This window comes from Misgurnus anguillicaudatus, chromosome 2, assembly GCF_027580225.2.
Source record: "Misgurnus anguillicaudatus chromosome 2, ASM2758022v2, whole genome shotgun sequence".
Classification (NCBI taxonomy): Eukaryota; Metazoa; Chordata; class Actinopteri; order Cypriniformes; family Cobitidae; genus Misgurnus; species Misgurnus anguillicaudatus.
The window spans coordinates 4,011,793-4,034,186 of NC_073338.2; the positions used below are offsets into that span (position 1 = coordinate 4,011,793).

At 38.8% G+C, this 22,394-nt stretch overlaps 1 long non-coding RNA gene across 2 annotated transcripts; it reads right to left on the bottom strand.

Annotated features, from left to right (window-relative positions):
• Positions 1-6,872: 6,872 nt before the first annotated feature.
• LOC141367123 (uncharacterized) lies at positions 6,873-10,103 on the bottom strand. Of its 2 annotated transcripts, none has more exons than XR_012371380.1 (6): positions 10,072-10,103; positions 9,436-9,516; positions 9,223-9,297; positions 8,851-8,943; positions 8,505-8,732; positions 6,873-7,029 (listed from the first exon to the last, which is right to left on the bottom strand). It is a non-coding gene; the product is annotated as an uncharacterized lncRNA (long non-coding RNA). The 2 variants fall into 2 exon arrangements; XR_012371381.1 differs by lacking the exon at positions 6,873-7,029 and adding an exon at positions 7,382-7,482.
• Positions 10,104-22,394: the final 12,291 nt, after the last annotated feature.

Genomic DNA, 22,394 nt, shown 5'->3' on the forward strand with positions numbered 1-22,394 from the left:
CTAGGCTGTTGCTCTGGCGTTCTGTGAGGTTGCTAGGAAGTTGCTAGGGTATTATGGGTGGTTGCTAGGCTGTTGCTCTGGTGTTCCATGGGGTTGCAAAGGCAACCCCATGGGGTGGTTGCTTGGCTGTTGTTGTGGCATTTTGGTTGGTTGATATGCTATTGCTCTGGCTTTCTTGGTGATTGCTAGACTATTGCTATGTTGTTCTGAGTGATTGCTAGGCAGTTGCTGGGGTTTTATTGGTTGTTACTAGGCTGTTGCTGTGGCACTTGGTGTGGTTGCTAGGCTATTGCTAAAATATTATAGTGGATTGCTATGAAGTTGCTAGGATATTATGGGTGGTTGCTAGGCTGTTTCAGTTGCATTCTGTGTGTGTTTTAAGTCGTTGCTAGGGTATTATGGGTGGTTGCTAGGCTTTTGCTAAGGTTTTTAAGTGGTTGCTAGGGTTTAGCTATGGTTTTCTATGTGATTGCTAGACAATTGCTAGGATATTATGGGTGATTGCGAGGCTGTTGCTCTGGCGTTTTATGTGGTTGCTAGGCTGTTGCTCTAGTGTTCTTTGGGGTTGCTAGGCAGTTGCTAGGGTATTATGGGTGGTTGCTAGGCTGTTGTTGTGGCATTCTGTGTGATTGCTATGCTATTTCTCTGATTTCCTGGCTAATTGCTACACTGGCAATTGCTGTGATATTATGGGTGGTTGCTCGGCTGTTGTGACATTTTAGTTGGTTGATATGCTATTGCTCTGGCTTTCTTGGTGATTGCTAGACTATTGCTATGTTGTTCTGAGTGATTGCTAGGCAGTTGCTAGGGTTTTATTGGTTGTTGCTAGGCTGTTGCTGTGGCATTTGGTGTGGTTGCTAGGCTATTGCTAAAATATTATGGTGGATTGCTATGAAGTTGCTAGGATATTGTGGGTGGTTGCTAGGCTGTTGCATTCTATGTGGTTGTTAGGTTGTTGCTAGGCTAGGGTATTTTAATTGGTTGCAAGAATATTATGGTTTTTTTTGGTGATTGTGATGGTGTTGCTATAGCATTCTGGGTGATTGGTAGTCCTTTACTAGGGTATTTTAGGTGGTTTATAAAATTGCTAGGCTGTTCAGGGTGTCTTTGAGTGAATGATAGGCAGTTACTACAGTGTTATGGGTGGACCCCTAATTTAAAAACAGCATATCATGCTGTGATGATACTGCAGGAGTGACAACCCGAGATGGGGTAATATCATTCTGAAGTGGAATGATTCTGTAGATTCAGGTTGTTTTCTTTTAACATCTAACTGAAGGTATAGAAAAGACAGCATATGTGTGACTTTTAGAGACCCCTAATTTAAAAACAGCATATCAGGCTGTGATGATACTGCAGGAGTGACAACCTGAGATGGTGTCCTCCTATCATTGGAATGATTTTGTGGAAACAGGTTCTTTCCCTTTAACATCTAGGTGAATATATAGACATTTTGCGTGTTTGCAAACAGAGACGACGTTTTTTGTGAGTGGAGCCCAACTGGTGGCAGAAAGTGAAGTGTGAAGTGTTTTAGCGTTAAACTGTGATTTTTATGGATCCGGTGTTCTATCAAAGTCTGTTTCCCTTTAGTGTAATGTTTCTTATAGCGTCTTCGTTACGTTTACTTTTAGATGATTTAAAAGTTTAAATGGCTTGGCTACTGATATATGTGCATGTAGGCTATGTAATTTATATGTATTGTTCTTTATTGGTAAATCAATTATTTTTTACAGTATGAATTGCTAAAGTACATATAAAAAGCAATACTATAATGTATTCTATATAATACCATTTATTAAATATTTCATCATTTTCCGGTTTTCTATTTTTTCTTCCTTATATTTATACGTGTTTATTCTAAAACTATTATAAAACATTATGTTTACATACAAATTAATAGGCATAGGCCTGTTTGTGTGTTGATGACGCTTTGTGTGTGTGTGTGTGTGTGTGTGTGTGTGTGTGTGTGTGTGTGTGTGTGTGTGTGTGTGTGTGCGTGCTATATTTAAATATTTATTAAGTATGTAAACATAATAATTTTAGAACAAACAGGAAGAAGACATAGGCAACTCGTAACACTAACAGCCATCCATAATACTGTAGCAACTACCTATCATTTACTATTATGCCACAGCAACACCATCGCAATCACCAAGAAAACCATAACAATACCCTAGCAACCAATTAAAATACCCTAGCCCAGCAACAGCCTAGCGGTGACGTGGAGTGCCACAGCAACAGCCTGGCAACCACCCTTGGTGTCCCATTGACTTCATAGCAATCCACCATAATATCTTAACAACAGCCTAGCAACAACCGCTATAACCCTAGCAACTGTAGCATTCACTCAAAACACCCTAGCAACAGTATAGCAACCACCCATAATACCATAGCAACAGTCTAGCAATCATCCAGAAAACAAGAACAATAGCATAGCAACCAACCAGAATGCCATAACAACAGCCTAGCAACCACCCGTAATACCCTAGCAATTGCAACCTCACAGAATGCCAGAGCAACAGCATAGCAACCACCCATTATACCTTAGCAACAGTCTAGCAGTCACCCAGAAAACCAGAGCAATAGCATAGCAACCACCCACAATACCCTAGCAACAGTCTAGTAATTACATAGATTTCAGATGGAGAAGCACCCACCACACAGAGCCGCAATTCACCAAGAAGCCAGGCAAAATCGCATAGATTATCGGAGCCGATTTTCCTCAATTATGAACGCGATTCTGCCTAGCTTCTCAGAGAAACACGGCTCTGTGCAGCAAATGCCGCTCCATCTGAAAGCAGGTGATGGCGATTTAATACTAATCAAGGAACCGGCTTTACTGATGAAACACGTATGAGAATCGCAGGTGATTTTTTGCACAACCACCCATAATACCCTAGCAACGACTCAAAACAAACACAGAATGCAACAGAAACAGCCCAGCAACCACCCATAACACCCTAGCAACAACTCAAAACAAACACAGAATGCAACAGAAACAGCCCAGCAACCACCCATAACACCCCAGCAACGACCCAAAACACACAGATACAGATGAGATACAAAGTCAGAACTCTGAGACGCAAAGTCAGAATTCTGAGATATAAAGTCAGAATTCTGAGATATAAAGTCAGAATTCTGACTTTGTATCTCAGAATTCTTACTTTGTATCTCAGAATTCTGACTTTGTATCTCAGAATTCTGACTTTGTATCTCAGAATTCTGACTTTATATCTCAGAATTCTGACTTTATATCTCAGAATTCTGACTTTGTATCTCAGAATTCTGACTTTATATCTCAGAATTCTGACTTTGTATCTCAGAATTCTGACTTTGTATCTCAGAATTCTGACTTTATATCTCAGAATTCTGACTTTGTATCTCAGAATTCTGACTTTGTATCTCAGAATTCTGACTTTATATCTCAGAATTCTGACTTTGTATCTCAGAATTCTGACTTTGTATCTCAGAATTCTGACTTTATATCTCAGAATTCTGACTTTGTATCTCAGAATTCTGACTTTATATCTCAGAATTCTGACTTTATATCTCAGAATTCTGACTTTATATCTCAGAATTCTGACTTTGTATCTCAGAATTCTGACTTTGTATCTCAGAATTCTGACTTTGTATCTCAGAATTCTGACTTTGTATCTCAGAATTCTGACTTTGTATCTCAGAATTCTGACTTTGTATCTCAGAATTCTGACTTTGTATCTCAGAATTCTGAGATACAAAGTCAGAATTTTATTTTTATTTTTTTTACAACATGGCGGAAACGGGCTTCCATACTTATGTCTTTGGTCAAACTAAGCTGTAAAATAAATCGTTTATCCCTTTAAAATGCAATGGATTTTGAAAGATATCTACAAAAAACGGGCAAAAAACTTTAAAGGTGTTTTTCTCAGGTTTTCAGTTGGAAAAAGAGGACAGACAACCTTAATTCAAATGTCTATATCTTTAAAACCATTCAAGGTATGACTTTGACTAGGATATCATTTGAAAGCTTATGATCTCCTCTTTCAATTGATACCAAAATCTCAATTTTGAAATTTGGGTCACTGTGACTCATTTTGCTGGATCAGGTCACATATTGTTTACATGCAACGCAATTCCATACATTGCACTTTACACACAACACCGCTGTTTTATGAGCGCTGCGTTGTTTACGCGGAGACGTGAGTACTCGCGCACATGTTCGCCATATGCAATGTGTTTTTAAAGTTCATATGCGCTTACAGAAACACGTTATAAACAGAAGCTAGACTATCGATGGGCTTCTGAAAAAACAGTCATCTGGAAACAGCTTTTTATAAAACTAATCACTGCAGATGTTTATCTGAGATGTTCTGAATTTAGTTTATGTACATGATAGTTTATCTGAATGTAGTGCTATCAGTGATATTTACCCATCAGTTATGTATGTAATGTTTATGCTTATGTGGTATTTCTGTGGACAATTTATGCTAACAGCTGTTTTTAACTCTCTTACAGGTCTGCATCCCTCTCATCAGTACAAAACTATGAAGTGGAAAAACACTTTTTGGACATAAAGTTATATGGTAACCTGAGCCACATGTTTACAGATATGTTGTGTATCAGTTTCTTGGTTTATACAAGTTTTTGAATAGGGTTTGTTTCCAAATAAACTGAAAATGTCCCACTGACCTTCATTTCTATTTTGATTATATTGTTAACTTCTTAATAAACCACAAACAAACATCTATATATTCCTTTTGTAAGAATTCCAGAGCAATTTACCTACTGTTTTTGCCGAACTCAGAGGTCCTCTGAGAAATGTAATCCCGTCCAGATGCAAATGTCTGTGTTTGCCCGCAATATCTTTTGAAAACGCGGTTCATTTCGTGTTTTGGCCAACGTGATCTGCCGTAAGGTCTTACTAATGCACGTATATTGTATTTCCTGAGTCTCATTCATTCAGCTATGGATGTTTTTTCGCATTCGGCAAAATAAAATAATTAAATCAAGACGAACTGAATATCATACACTGTTAAGACTGGCCACTGTAATATATAAGAACTCCGTTCAAAGTTGTTCAACTCCGGAATGGTAATGTTAATTAATAAAGATAATAAATTGTTATTAATCATTATTTCTTCATTTCTTTGGGTTTATAAGCAGACAGTTATATAAAATACGTAAACTAACGTTTCTTTAGTAGGATTTGTATATTTTATTTTGATTTGTTAAAATTAAATTAATAAATTACATGTTCTGTCATAATTTTACATTTAAAGCAAAATATTAAACATTACAAACACGCGTATCCAGAGCACGTGTTCTTCTGCAACGCCCAAATGCATGAAACAGACACTCCCATCTCTGGAATAGCCTACATTATTTTAATCCCGTCCAAATCGATACATTAAATCACAGACGTCCTGGGGGACACGTTGAAACTCAAACGTTGTTTGGAAAACTAACCCCGTCCGAATAGTGGTATTGACTGTCTTTTAAAGGAATAGTCTACTCATTTTGAATATTAAAATATGTTATTACCTTAACTAAGAATTGTTGATACATCCCTCTATCATCTGTGTGCTTGCACGTAAGCGCTGGAGCGCGCTGCTACACTTCGATAGCATTTAGCTTAGCCCATTAATTCAATGCTACCATTTAGAGATAAAGTTAGAAGTGACCAAACACATCAACGTTTTTCCTATTTAAGATGAGTAGTTATACGAAAAAGTTTGGTGGTACAAAATAAAACGTAGCACTTTTCTAAGCAGATTTAAAAGAGGAACTATATTGTATGGCGTAATAGCACTTTTGGGAGTACTTCGACTTGGCGCAGTAACACTCTCCCTCTCCCATTATGAGAGTGAGAAGGGGAGCGGACTTTTCAGGCGAGTCGAAGTACTCCCAAAAGTGCTGTTACGCCATACAATATAGTTCCTCTTTTAAATCCGCTTAGAAAAGCGCTACGTTTTATTTTGTACCACCAAACTATTTTGTATAACTACTCGTCTTAAATAGGAAGAACGTTGATGTGTTTGATCACTTCTAACTTTATCTCTGAGTGGTACCATTGAATGAATGGGGCTAAGCTACAGTAAATGCTATCGAAGTGTAGCAGCGCGCTCCAGGGCTTACGTGCACACACACAGATGATAGAGGGATGTATCAACAATTCTTAGTTAAGGTAATAACATATTTTAATTTTGAAAATGAGTAGACTATTCCTTTAATTTTTGTATTTGCTTGCACATAGCTTGAAAGCCTAGCCGGGTGCTTCAAGGGGTTGAACAGCGGGCAAGAAGCGCTGTGCGGCATTGCGTGTAGGACAACGTGCACGTTTAATAGCGTGTGCTTACCCAGTCAGCATTTCAACGTTGATTCAACGTTGAATCAACGTCAGGTACCAACGTTGAATCAACGTTGGATTACCTTTTGGTTTTGCAAAAAATTTCAATGTTGATTTCACGACGTTGTTTCAACGTCACACTTTCAACATAGGTGAATTAAGGTTGATATCATGACGCAATTTCAACCTTCTATTTCCTTGTTGCTTTTAACACTAAATCTAGATTTTTACTTGACACTGCAATACTCACTAAATTATTTACTGTAAACATGTTATTTTTAAAGCAATTATCATATGAATACAACTTGCTGCGCATAACTTACAGTACACCCCCATTCATAAAACTAAACACCTAAAGAAGGTAAAGTTTAAATGTGGACAAATAAGATGGCAGGTGCCTACCCTTTCCAAATAAACATGAAAGCAGCTGTTAAAAATATTTTTTAAGGATAAAAACACATTCTTTCAAACAGTTAGGTTTCCAGTTAGTAGTGCAGAAGTGTAATATTCTAAATATAGAATAAAATCATAAAATATGAAAACAAAATCATGTTTAAAAGTCATTTTATTCATCTGAATAGAAAAACTTTATTCAAGAAAAACTGCAAATATGAATTTTGTTGTTGATTTTAGTTGACAGTCTTCTTATGGCCACCACCACCCACCCATTCTGGCTCATGCTGTACTTAATACGATGACAGCATCTAAAGAGAGGAAAAAACACAATATATTTAATTTTCAAAAATGCTGCATTTTAGCCCATGTACAAAAAAATCTTGTTATTGCACATCAGGACAAGATGCGTTTTCTTTGATAGTCTGACTTGAAACATTGCATAGCCATCTGATGAAGGAAGAAAGCTGTTGTGTTTACGAAGATAACAATGAGGTTAAATTAAGATCATCTACAGTGCATTCAGAAATGATCATACACCTTTCACTTTCAAATGTTATGTTGTTGCATGATACTGTAATTGTTTAGATATTTTCTCTTCAAAGTAAAAACAGAATTTTAGAACTTTTGCAAATGTATGAAAAAAGAAAACAATATATATTCATTATACATATTCAGACCCTTTGCAACAACATCTGCAATTTAGCTCAGTTGCCTCCAATATCTCTTGAGGTTGCTGAGATGTTTCTACACCTTAAAGCATCCTGATGAACCTGAAGATTTTTTAAGGAATGTCTGCAACCAAACTGACCAGAAGCACCATTGACTTACATAGTAGGATAAAAGAATACTATGAAAGTGAATGGTGTTTCTGATCGATTTGGTTACAAATGAATCCAATACTGAATGCTCAAGTTATATCAACTTTATATTTTCAACACCCCCAAATGAGATGCTTAAAGGGACACGCCGAGATTTTGGGATTTAACTTATTTACCGTATCCCCCAGAGTTAGATAAGTCCATACATACCTTTCTCATCTCCGTGCGTGCTGTAACTCTGTCTGACGCAGCCCCCGCTAGCTTAGCTTAGCACAAAGACTGGAAGTAAATAGCTTCAGCTAGCATACTGCTCCAAATAAGTGACAAAATAACTCAACGCAACGCAAACATTTTCCTATGTGTGTGTTGTGATTTGTATAGTCACACCGTGCACAAATAACAAGGTCATATGAGACACAGCCATCTTTTAACAGTATACATACTGGGAACTATATTCTCTGAAGACGAAGCACTGCTACTTGGGTGGACCGATTTGCACAACTCTGACCGAACTCTCTGCTCCTCACCAGGGGACTTCTCGGGTGCTGTGAGCAAATCACTCCGCCCAAGTAGCAGTGCTTCGCCTTCTGAGAATATAGTTCCCAGTATGTATACTGTTAAAAGGTGGCTGTGTCACATATGACCTTGTTATTTGTACATGGTGTGACTACACAAACCACAACACATAAATAGGAAAATGTTTGCGTTATTTTATCACTTATTGGGAGCAGTATGCTAGCTGAAGCTATTTACTTCCAGTCTTTGTGCTAATAAGCTAGCGGGGACTGCGTCGGACGGAGTTGCAGCACGCATGGAGATGAGAAAGGTATGTATGCACTTGTCTGGCTCTGGGGGATACAGTGAATAAGCTAAATCCCCCAAATCTGGGCGTGTTCCTTTAACAAAGCAAACACTGACAGGTTGCTTCACGTGTGGGTTAAACAGCCTTTTGTGTAGTCCCTTACCAATGAAATCGAAGATGAACTTTAGAACCTCTGGACTGTCTGTGTAAGACTTTAAACTCGCCCAGACCAGCAAGGCATCTTGTTAGCAGACACCCCGACCTGATCAAAAACTTTTGATTAGGAGGTGTTCTAATCCTATTTTTAATATACGTTTTACAAAATATCACAGGTGATCTGGCAAAGCGACTTATGAAAAAGCATCTTCCCAAATCTCCTCTTCAGGCTCATCTTAGCGATCATTGCATTTGATAAAGTTTGGAAAAAGAAAAACATATTTCATTAGTATAGAAACATAAATGTAATGTTTTAGTTAGAAATACATTTTTTTCATAACACTATTCATTACCTTTTAAGGGGGAATGATTTGGGCATCTGGAAAGACACACAACTTCACCTCTCTGTATTTTATCACACGTCTTCAAATTGCATGTTGATCGGCCTACAATTTAAAACACATAAAAAAATAAAAAACAAGTCATAGCCCCTTTTAAAAAGAAAACATAAATTGTGAAATACAAAACCCTGCATCTTAATTATTAGGACTATTAGAATTTGATTTGATTACAAAACAAATATTAAATGCATTGTTAGGTTTTACGGGAGACGCTTCACAAAAAAGCGTCCTAAATTAGCTTCTTATATTTTCCTAATGACAATGATAAACCAGTCTTGAGAAACAAGTAGCAGGTCTTTTTAAAAAGCCACTCTCACTTCTCACCTGTGAAGTTTCTTATGTTTGTGTGTCATTCTGTTTCTGACCTGACAACCCTTGCTGTCTGTTTCTTGTTCAATCCTGACAAAATATAAAAAAGTAAAATTAGTGCAATATTGAAAGAGAGTTCTATAATGACCTTTATCAGAATGTAATGCATTCATTTGCATACTGTATTTAAGTAAATATTGTAGAATAGCAGGGTTAACACAACATTACCTGATCCAGATGTAGTGGCTGTTGATGCATGAAAATCTCAGCATTGACAAGATCACCATCACAATTCTAATTTGAAGGTCTCTGATAACGAAGACATTACAAAAGAGTTATAAAAATATACTGAAAATAAGAGCACATTTGTCTAGATAACCAATATTTTCTATTTCCATTAAAACTTCAACAAGAGAAGTAAGGAAAATGACACCATTACAATTTATTTCAATTCGAATAGAACATGCCAACTTGCACGACATGACATTTTCGTACAAAGGAGTTAACTTAAGTGTTTTATGCCGCTTAAAATCATGGATACTGCGCGAATGACCGCAGCATCAACGTAACATGTGATTGACTGATTGCCATGAAAACATGAAGGTCACGTCAACTATCTTGTCCCTTTTAATTTTATAACTGCATTTATACACATTACCCCGTCGTGAAAACCTCAGCATGATTAATATTGGAATCGACGCACATGTTATAACGTCATCAATAAGTTTAGATTAATGTCAATTACACGAACTGCTAAACGTATCCGTTATTGCGAATTCGTGAGCCATAAAACACCAACATCTCATCTAAGTTTTAAGACTTAATCAGTAATATGAATTTGAGAAATAGAGCAGCTTAACTGACCGCACCGCACTCGAGGCGAGCTGCTGCTGCTCCTTACCAAAGGATGATAGGTGTCTGTGGCGCCTGTAAGACCTCTCGGATATATACACTGACTGACTGAACTACGATATCAACACTTTTTCACCAAATTTGTCCATTTACATTTATAACTAGTTGCTTTTCTGAAGCAAAAACAACCAAGTGGTTAAGTTGATAACAACACATATCATATTAATTTATTAATATTCATAATAACGAACTCCAATTTCGGCGGGAAGATCCCGTGAACTAGCAAATTAACTACTATGACGGATACAGAAAAAAAAACGAATTGGCATCGTGCTTTTTTGTCATACCACTTTGAATATATGAATAAAATAAAGTCATGCGTTTTAAACATTGACTTTATATTTCCTTACCTCTTCTTTCTCCGAAGCATTTTCTCGTGTGATACGCAAGATCTCGCAGACAGCCGTTAAAACAGTCCAGTCTCGTGTAATCTCGCGAGATTACATCGCTACCTGTATATTCAATTATTTGTTACATCTTTAAATATTTTCATCAATTTCATAAAATGAGTTTTTACATTTTTTTCTAAATGATTCACAAATAATAAAACATTATTTTATTGTCTCTTTGCAACCGTTTACTTCACTGTTGTTTCAACGTTGTTTCAACGTTGTATCAAGGTTGAACAAAGAACTGACATTATTTTAACCAAATTTCAACGTTGATTTTTAAGCATTTTATTAACCTTTTGCAACCGTATACCATTCACCGTTGTTTCAACGTTGTTTCAACGTTAAACAAACAACTATACTAATTTCAACCAAATTTCAACGTTGAAGGTCGGTCATATGCCCGCTGGGTAGTCAGAGTCTATTCAAAGATCAAGAATATGCGTTAACAGCCTATGTTAATCGCTTACGATTTGGGACAAATATGATGTTATTTAATGTTAATGAGTGGCGCGATGTAGCATGGCAGGGATTTCAGCAGCGTCCAGAGTCAGTGCGTCACTTCCATGCTGCTTTTTGTTTTGATGACGCATGCAGCCATGAAACACTGGTGGCTGGTGTTGCCAAATTGGGTGTTTTTCCTGCTACACATTAAGGCCTGTTTACGGTGTGTTTTAGTCTGTTTTTTGCCTGGAAGACTCTATAGAAATTTGGCAACCTATGAACAACGTGAAACTGAGAGAGCATGCCGTTCACAAACACCAGAATGAACGAGTTCACAGAAACGTTCATCAGGCAGTAATACAGTACATTCAGTTCACATATGCCCAAAATATGAACGAGTTCATGAACTTTCGTTCAATGAACTCGTTCAGACACAACACTGACTCTGGGAAACTTGATTCATGTGTACTTGCTGCAGACAATTATGACGATCATATGAAAGCGGGATGACTCAGGACAAGTATCTGGATGAAAATGAATTTCCACCATGCCCTATAACTCCAAGCACACCTCCACTTGCAAAAAAAAACACAATCATCAGAGTTTATGCTGGAAATATATCCAACTCTGATGAGATAATGACAAAGCTCGCTAATCTTATCAATACAAGAAGTGATGCCTTGGAAACGATGGTGCACACCAAAAGAGATAAAAGAGATAAAAGCAAAATTCTCTCAATGGAGAAGCGACTGGACAGGGGCGAACAAACAACCAAGATATGTATGAACCAGGGAATGGATTTGAAATGGTATGGTAGGTGCTGGAATCTGCAGCTTCATGGACTACCAGAAACAACCGAGCAGAATGTTCGAGAGGAGTTAATCCGCGTATGTCAGGAAAGGATACCACACGAAGCAACGAAATACCCGATGCCATAGATGTCGCTCATCGACTGGGAACCAAGCGTGCTAATGAGATGAGGCCCCGCACAACAATCATTCGGTTCACTGCTAGAAGAATTAGAGATGCAGTATGGAAAGGGGCTAAAGGCAGCGAGTTTCTTCTGAATCATCGCATGCAATTTAAGGAGGACCTGACGAAGGAGCACAGAGATTGTAGACAGAAACTGTGGCCTACAGTCTCTGTCTGCTTACTTTGTCGGAGGCAGAGGATTTATTGAAGGAACTGAAGTTACGGGATGAGAGGAGCTACCTATGGCTACTCAAAGTTTCTCAAAACTCAGAGTTTGTATGCTGCCCTCAATTCTGCTGCTTTGCACTTTAGTAGCTACTATGTGTAGTTCCAAATCCGGGTCACAACTTGTGTTCAAAAAGCTATGACCAGTTCATAAAAAATGTTTTACAGTAGGGTTTTACAGTATGGTTTACATCCAACCTAGGGCCGGGACTCCATTAAAAAAATTAATCTAATTAATTAGAGGCTTTGTAATTAATTAATCTAAATTAATCGCATTTTAATCGCATATAAATATTTGACCTGAGAACATTAAGAAGTAATTTTTTTACATGGATTTGAATAATGACTGAATACATAAGCTTAAGCAACAAAATATTGTTTATTTTTGTTCAACCAAGTCGTTGTACCTGGAGTCGGGCTAATGTCCACGCTAGCTGCTGCATGTTTTGCATTGAGATGATACTTTAGGCTCGATGTGCTGCAGTGATATGTGAATTCCTTGTTGCATAGCTTACACACAACCATGCTCTTATCAACGCTTACATCCGTTCGTTTTTATAAAAAAAAAAATTCCCATCCGCGGGGCCAACCAAAGCGATCTCATCAGCCTCTTCGTTCATGTTCACTGTGGTTTGTTGTGGTCTGAAGTCATGAACGCTAGTTGGTGCTCCAGTATAATCGGTCCACCGAAACTCATGAGAAATGTTCCGCGGTGCAAAAATAAGTGCAATTAAAATGCGTTAAAAATGTTTAACACGTTATTTTTGTGTAATTAATTAATCTTAATTAAAGCGTTAAAGTCCCGGCCCTAATCCAACCATTATGTTGATCTATTGCTGTTAACTTTAGTTACAAATATATGAACTAACGTTATATGTAGTTTTAAGTCTGGGTCACAACTTGTGTTCAAAAAGCTATGGCCAGTTTGTAAAATTGACATTTAGACTATTTTAATTATTTTGTTTCTTTATCTTCATGTTAATTTGGAAATAATTCATAAAAGTGATATAACGCTCTACCACCAAGGATTAAACAATAGGCTGTTTTCCTAACATCTAATTACTTTAATTATAAAGTAGGTGTCGATCTCAATACATGTTGATTTCAACGTTTACCAGATTGACCAGACATTCATCTGATACAGTTATCATTTATTTTGTTTAATGCTGGGGGTTAAGAAATAACATTGATTTCTTTATGCCAAACGGTTTAGGGACTTCACAATGGGGTAATTCTTCATGGTTTGCCCATAGGCCTGAACACTCAGCGGGAGTTATTATTTTAAAGCAGTGTTCTTCACTCCCAACCCTGGAGAGTTGGTGCCCTGCAGAGTTTAGCTCCAACCTTAATCAAACACACCTACCTGTGATTTTCTAGTGATCATGAAGACATTGATTAGCTTGCAGGTGTGTTAGAGCTAAACTCTGCAGGGCACCGGCCCTCCAGGGTTGGGAGTGAATAACACTATTTTAAAGAATAGGTTTAATGGAGATGTTTTACATACAGAATGTGATCCTGCAGGTCTCTGTTTTGAGATACAGATGCTCTAGCATCATAAATGTAGTATTTTGTGACAGAAGTCCAGATGACAACATGCAAAATATAAACGGGACTTCTTACCTTTGTGTTGATATAACGATTGCAAATCGAATCCAGTCTGTTTTAGATGTGTGAATAACTCATAAATGTCACCAGGTGACGATCTGTGAGGGCGGAACCAAAAGTGTGGAAGACGGGTTCCGCCCGACGATGGTTCCGCCCGGATGACTGACTCCAAACACCGGAATTTCCGGGGTTTCCCCGAACACTAAATCAAGCCCCATTACGCACAGGTGAGGGCGATTAACACAGCGTTTGCGGATAGGTCGACGAGAAGAAAAGGCAGAGTACAAAAAGACCTTTGAAGACGTCGAACGGGGTGCTTTTGGTGTACTTTGTGTGCGCTGTGTTGCTGCTGTGCAGAGTCATTGTGCTGACTTATACCGATCCCTTGGGGAAGTAAGAGATAGAAGGTGACCGGGCGGAGAGTTTTTTGGGCGATTTCACTTGTGAGTGGGCAAGTACAGAGTCATCGAGTGCATTGATGCAGGATCATGTTGACAAACGAAGAGTGAGTAACAGCTGTTTGTGTTTATGAAGCATTTAAAAGAAGAGTTGCTTGGTGTAAATTCTGAGTGTGTTGAAGGTCCTTGGCCCCACTGTAAAGGAAGCGTGGGTGAGCCGAAGAGGTATATTAAATATATACAGGGGCTGTGTGGATTAGAGTTGTGTACTAACCCATCTTCTCAGTGGCCAGAACAACACCCAACCAGCCTCACAAGGGTTCGAAGCCAGGCGGTCAAGTCCGTAAATTCACATGAAGTGTGTGTGCAAAGTGCTGTGGGTGAGTTTGTTTATCATTGGTGTTTACACTAAGCTTGCTGTGTATGCTGTGCTTGTAGCGACCAAAACTGCCTTGGCCCCGGATGATTTGTGAGAAGGCAAGAACACGTTGTGGCCTGAGCCCGATGAGGAGAGGAGATTAAACTTTTTGCCCCTGTGTGTTAGTGAGAGCTGCACCACTATAGCAAGCAGGCAGTGGTGAAACCCAGCGGTCCATCAGAGTGAGTAGCAGTCAAAGTGCACCGTACGGGTTGAGGGTCCTAGTTGTGTCCAGATCGACCTAACCGAAATCTTGGTGTGTGCGGAGCCCGTCGAGAGTTCGGCTAGGGAAGCGTTCGGCTCCGTGTCGACCGACCCATCAGTCCCCACGACACCCAAGGAGTTTAAGTGGACGGGTGGAGGTATACTGTGCACGGACGCTGCTGCGAAAGCCCACTGTCTGCGAAGTGAACGAACAAGCCCAAGCTTTGTGAGTAACTTACCTTTGTGATGTGTCACCTGCTTTTGCTTACAGCAACGCCTTAAGGAAGAACGAGCCCTGTCAATGGTGTAAACTACTTACCCGTGCCCCAGTGAACGCCCTGAAGTAAATGAGAAAAACCCAAGCTTCGTGAGTAACTTACCTTTGTGATGTGTCATCTGTTTTGCTCACAGCAACGCTTTAAGGAAGGACGAACCCTGTCAATGGTGTAAACTAGGGATGCACCGATCCGATATTCTGGATCGGTATCGGGGCCGATCCGGCCTTTTTTGCTGGATCGGATATCGGACTAACAGGACCGATCCAGTTCCGATACTGCGCGTTACGCATGGTTGTCACTGACAAGCGATTAAAACGACAAAGTATTATAAAAGCACCATAAACGTTTAATGTACTATAATCAAAGTCATCTTACACTTAATAGCTTCATGTGAAGGAACAAACGCACATTTAAAGATATTAATGTTCACAGAAACACTGTAACTTACATGCAAACTGAGTTAATCCACTGATGAGAAGCGGATGGATGAAAACGCGTCATTCAACACACGCACACACACAAGATAACTGTAACGTTAGGCTTTATTAAAGATCTGATTTTATAAAGTCTCAGTAAGCTGTTGGATGGATGCAATTCACTATGTGCTGAGTTAATGCACAGGTGAAGCGGAAGGATGAAACGCGTCATTCAATACACGAACACTCAATAACTGTAGTCTGTTTTAAAGATCTGATTTTATAAAGTCTCAGTAAGCTGTTAGATGGATGCAATTCAGTATGTGCTGAGCACACGATGCCTCTAATCTCTTTGTGTTTTAATAGTTATGAACTTAGCTTTCCATTGCGGAGCGAGGATTCCCATGAGAGTGTGAGGACGCTTCTAGAGCATCAATGCTGCACAGTATTGCGCAGAATGCGCACTCAATATGATTTAGGCGCATCAATTCTGCACCCGAAATGTGCATAAAAGGTCCAGTTAAGTGCATAATTCCCAAAATAACCATCTGCACACTAAAGCTTTTTTACTGTGACTTTTTGCGCAATTAAGGAAAATATATTTAGCATACTTATTTGATCAAACGTGCCTATTTTATTTTCTCCTAAACACTGCCATGGTTAATATAATTACTAATGTTCTTGTAACTTGTAAATCATTTTAAATTATTGGTTTTTACTTTAAAATTATAATTATATATTATATAATTATATTATGCTAGATTTAGCAGAAAGCACTATACACATTTATATAGTGTGTGTGTGTGTGTGTGTGTGTGTGTGTGTGTGTGTGTGTGTGTGTGTGTGTGTGTGTGTGTGTGTGTGTGTGTGTGTGTGTGTCTGTGTGTGTGTCTGTGTGTGTCTGTGTGTGTCTGTGTGTAATTTAAATTGCTCAAGAAAAATACAGTAGTATCGGATCGGCAGGTATCGGAATCGGCCGATACTCAGAATTCGGGTATCGGAATCGGATCGGAGATGGAAAAAGTGGTATCGGTGCATCCCTAGTGTAAACCACTTCCCTGTGCCCCAGTGAATGTCCGAAGTGAAGGAAGAGCCCAAGCGTTGTGAGTAACTTACCTTTGTGACGTGTCACCTAACTTTGCTTACAGCAACGCGTTAAGGAGGAACGAATTGTGTCACTAGTGTGGATCACGTACCTGTGCCCCAGCGAACGTCCCTAAGTGAGCGAAAGACCCAATCCTTGCGAGTAACTTACCTGTGTGGTGTGTAACCTACTTTTGTCCCCAGCAACGTCGAAGGAAAGAACGAAAAGTGTCAATAGCATCAACCACTTACCGGTGCTTCAGCAAAGGCCCCGGAGCAGCCAGGAAGTCCTCGCCGCGAAAACCTAGGGGGCACAAGAAGATAAAAAGGAGTTAGGCAAGTAGCTACCCAGTACGGAAACAAGTCACTAATTGCATTTTCCCTGTTCTGCCTCCAGGAAGAAGCGGAGGGCACCACGGATTGCAGGACGAACCCGAAAAGGGATCCCAGCCCCACTTCATGGTCCAACTCGTCCTGGAGGCGAGAAGAAGATTGTTTTAAACTGCCCTTTCCCCTTTTCTTTTAAATATTTAAATAAAGATACATTTTAATTGTAGTATACTCGTCTGTCTGGCAGGGCCGGGTCTACGGGGGGGCAGGGGGGGGGCATTGCCCCCCAGATTTTCCTTCTGCCCCCCCAAAAATGTCCAGCCAACTATAAAATAACGGAGTCTTTTTAAACAAAAGCGTGTTCTGTTGGCAAAAACCACTGTATACGGCTCCGCCCATTATTATCTTATTAGCTTATTCAAGCCTTGAGAGTGTTTTCAGCAGTATTTAACTCATAGAAAACGTACTACTGTTCTCCATGACGGTAACTAAAAAACACCCCGCATCTTTAAAATATATATCAGAAACAATGCAATTTAGTATTACATAAACGTAATAACACAACACATATTAAAGTGAAACTTTTTTTAATAGTAAAACATGCCCAAAACAGCCCTTTATCCTTTCTTAGACTCACCTCATTATTTATTCATTCAAATACAACAGCCAATGGCAAGTCTCCAGCAGCATTTAGTGTGTTTGTTTTAGACGTAGTTCTGTTTATTAAAATTAGAATATGCAGTTTGGTTGTGGCATAGTATATAGTAGATATAAATGATGTAAGATGGTTATGCAGTAAATATACAGTATTGTAACAGCTGAGCATCGCGTGCAGTTTTAAAATCAAATTTTAGCGGTTTTGTCATCGTCATTCGTCAGCTCGCATTTGAGGTTTAGGAAAAACTTCACACTCAAAAATCTTCAGACTTTTAAGTTCAGGAGTAGCTGTAACTCCACAAGGTCATCGATAAGGTAAAAAGTTGCATTTTATTATTTTGCGTTGTGTTATAATATGTAATTTGCTGTGTTATGAACAAAGCAGTGTGATTTATCTTTGATCTCGTCTCAAATCACACTTACAGTATTTTAAGGCTTGTGCTTTTGACTGGTGCTGTTACAGGATAACTTTTGACGAATTTGTCATGCATGTCAAATTGCTTTCATGATGTTTAAAAATAGATTACTTAAAGCGTTGTGTTTGTTGTGATATTTGAGGTTGCTGCAGCAGCATGATATAGGGTCAGGAATTAATGAAAATATAGCTTATCACATATCACATTGAAAATGCATTATTTTAAATGAAGACATTTTTGAGAATGAGAAGTGGAAATAAAGTGCCTAACAAGTGTTTATTTAGAATAAAGGCATATGTTGGATAGGTTAGGTATAAGAATGGCTTTGCATTTAATCTATTATTTCACTTATAGATAAATTAGTGTACGCATTGATAAAATATAGCTGTACAGCTTTGCATTCATATCACCTGCTTGCCTGATTTCATTAACTGTGACTTAATGTGTAAAACTACATTAAGTGTAATCATTATAACATTATAAATCATTAATCTAATTGCATCTACTTTTAAAATTGAAACGTGGAAAAGGACATATAATAGCCCTTTATTATAAGACATATGCAAAATAATATTGGATTAACACATCCATCAATTTAGTGTATGAATCATATTAGTCGAGAAATGGCTGCCCACCCAAAAATCCTGACTGTCCCCCCAAGTCCAGCAAGCCTAGTACCGGGCCTGCTGTCTGGTCATTGGGGTGGTCTTGGGAACCTCCTCGAGGTGGAAAGTAGAGAGGGGCGTGGCCCTTTAGTTATCTGGGGTCCGCCCAGAGCTGTGACAAAAATCATCTTATAGAATACATCCAATGACCATTTTTGTCCACAAATGCGTATAATCCGTGAAATATAGATATATTGTCCATTGTTTACATCAGATTTCACATGAACGTCTTGTAATAGAATATAATCTACAATCTGAGGACTATTTACGTCGTAACGTTACGTCGTGTATATGAGGTTACACTTGTGTTCAAACCGAGGGGCAACCTTCTGATTTCTCTAATGAAGCCAACACGGAAGTGACTTAAACTGCAATTCATCGACTGGCCGCTTGATGCTGGCTCCAAAATGTTAAAAGTGGCCAACTTTACAGTAGAAAATAATATGTTTACAGCCTGGTACAAAAAGTGTTTTTGGCCTATATAGCTAATTTTGCCCTTCATGACAACTGTGAGGGGGGTGAATTTTTTTGTAACTCATCCGTTTCAATTTTATTAAGCCTTAAACTTCAGCATAATTAAGGGCGTGGCCGCTTGAGTGTCGGTTGAACAACCACTGCTGTCACTAGACTCGCGCTAGGCGGGCGTGGTTTCACCTCAGCTTCACCCATGTCCCGCCTCTTTACCCATTTTCGGTTTTCCGCGGGTAATTCGCGGGGACGCGCGGCCAAGATGGCGACGGCAGGCAATGCCTACTTTAAGCTTCAAAAGCGATCTTCACAAACCAATGGGTGACGTCACGGACGGGAGTATAATACATAATATCCAAACAGCGCTGTCAAATATCAGGACGTCATCTGACTCGCTTGTTCCTCCAATGACTTCATGGAAAATATTGATAGACAGAACGTGTAGCCAATTAGATAACGAATCCAACGATCTTTGTGTGACGTTTTATTTCCCGGTCTGGAAACTGCATTTTATATGCTAACATAAGGATAAATAATAATAAGAATGAACGTGTATGCATGTAAACAAAAGACTTTTATTTTGGGGCTGACTGGCACTTAGAAAAGGCACTAGTCTTACAAAAACCCTTGTAAGTACCTCATTTTTGGGCCTATTGACCTCATACGTGAAACATAACTTCTTCAGACTTGTGGCTTTGGCATCATTGCATTTCCCTTAGGCTCGTTATAGTCGTGCATAGGTCCTACGGCGTAGCAGCGACGGCGTAGGTTCCGCGTCGGTTTTCATTTATACTTTTGCGTCGTCGTCCGCGTCGACGTGCAAACACACGCGCGACAGCTGGTCGGCAGTATCCACGCGTGTAACCACAGTAGCAGCACAAACATGAAAGAAGAAGAAGCTTAGCAAGTTAACCCACAAACGAAGAAGAAACAGCAACTTGTTCGCCATTTCTCAATATGCGTTCTTGTCTGTACTTGCGTTCTTGTGGACTTGTGAAACGTCATCAGTCGCGGCCCAAGTACTGTTCCAATTCAAAGTTCGCATCAAGCCCAAGTTCACATAAAATCCCCGGATGTGTTCTTGATCCGCCCATTTTATCGAGGATGCATCAGAGGAGACTTGTGTGGACTTGTGACAGCGAAGTTTCCCAGAATGCATTTTGCGTCAAGAGTTCGTTCTTCCGAGTCTGAACTTGCAAGTTCGAACTACGAAGGACACAAGTCTGAGTTTGGCGTACTTGGTATTGAGAAACGGCTTTTGTGTATAATTTGAGAAGACCAGCAATGATGGAAGTAAATAAACAGCGACTTTTGATGCAGTTTGAGTTAAAACACTCCTCAACTTGGCTCATCTTTGTTCCAATCACAGCGCTTTGTCCAAATCTGACACGCTGTTAAATTTTTTGTGAGGTGCGTGTCAGGCTACGCACAGGTTACGGATAGCCTACGCCGTAGCTACGCACGACTAAATCGCCCTTAAGATACCATGGCGACGAACACAGATTAAAGTCGTGCTACTTTCATGGAACCTAAAACCCAGGGTTGGCCCAAACTAATCTTAAACTTACCTGACTATCCACTTAAACCGGCTTCATGGTATAGGCCTCTGCTCTAAATGGTTTAGTAAAAACAACCCTTTTAGTGAAAGTAGGTCTTTTCATGGTTTGGGCCAGAGTGGGTGTGCTTTTCAAGAGGTTAAATATATTGATTATATTTTGGGAAATGGAAATGTATAAGGGTATAAGTGCAGTTGTGATCACTCATAGCTGTTACTCATCAACAACCGGCAAAACCAACATCTCTCTGACTTAATTTTAAACAGTACATTGTGAAAAACGTGATCATTGTTCTCTTACATATCAGTGCAAAAAAATGGGGAATATAATTACTTAATTTTAAATAAATATTATTCTTTTAAATATTGAGTAGATTGTGGTTCCTTGCTGTGTAGCGATGTGTGTTTATATTTAAAACTAAAACAAACGTTTGTCTTTTTAAAACTTCTGTCACGTTTTATAAAGTTTATTGAGTTGGATCACATGATTTTTTGGTTGGCGAGCTTCAAAAAGGTCACGTGATTTCCGGTAAGGGAATTTTTAGGGAAATTTTAACGTTCCAATGCACTGGAAGGATTTTGCGATTGAGACAGCCCTTAAATGTCTGACTCCCTGATCAGTGCCCTGACTACAGAACAAGGGAGCTGATTGAGACACACCCTCAGAGTTGGTTGAACCTCCTTATTGAAACAGGCCCCAGGAAAATTAACACGATATAACAGAACAGCAAACAGAAGGACTTTACATAGGGACAAAATAATGAGGGGAGCAGCAGTTGACAATGATTAAGTATGATTTAGGTAAGTTATGTTAAGGCTTTTATATTTGGACAATTTTGTTTATGTTGGCATGGGGTCACCCCAAAGTCATTGCTCCACCATGAAGTCATTGCTCCATAAACTTAATTCAAATAAATCACAACAAATAAATGTATTCTTAACATATTTTGGGTGTTATTCTTGTTTGGTCTGAGGGTAGGGTTTGGAAGTCGTTACCCTTAACAAAATGTGTTGCTTCCTTATACTTACATAAAAAACAAGATGAGCAAACTGAATTAACCATGTTATTGTTACAGATATATTTTTATATGACTGTCTGCCATACAGTAAAGACACTGCAGGGGCAGAACCTCTGAATAAACCTGTTGAGTTACTTACTGTATTATCCACACACACATTCTGGTTTCCATGTTTTGTGGGGACATTCCATAGATGTAATGCATTTTATACTGTACAAACTGTATATTCTATTCCACTAACCTACCCCATTCCCTAACCCCAACCGTCACAGAAACCCTTCTACTACTTCACATTTTCAAGAAACATAATTTTGTTTGATTTATAAGCTTGTTTCCTCATGGGGACATCAAAAAGTCCTATCTTTGGTCCCCACAACGTAATTACCAGGTACACACACACACACACACACACACACACACACACACACACACACACACACACAATAATGTGAGAACAGAAGGTGGATCTCTGTGTTTTTTTTTATTTCACAAGCCTTTCATGAAAAATACTATCACAAGGGTGATAGATGCATTTAGTGCATGTCACATCTGAGAACTCATAAAGCACATTCTTAATAAACGTATTAAAAATAAAATCTAAGTTTTTTAAATTTTCTTATTTTTTATATTTACTTAAAGGTGCCAAAGAATGCATTGAAATAATATGTTAAATTGTTCTTTGATATGTACATAGAAGGTATGTAACGTTATTAAGTGCAAAAATTATCTAGAA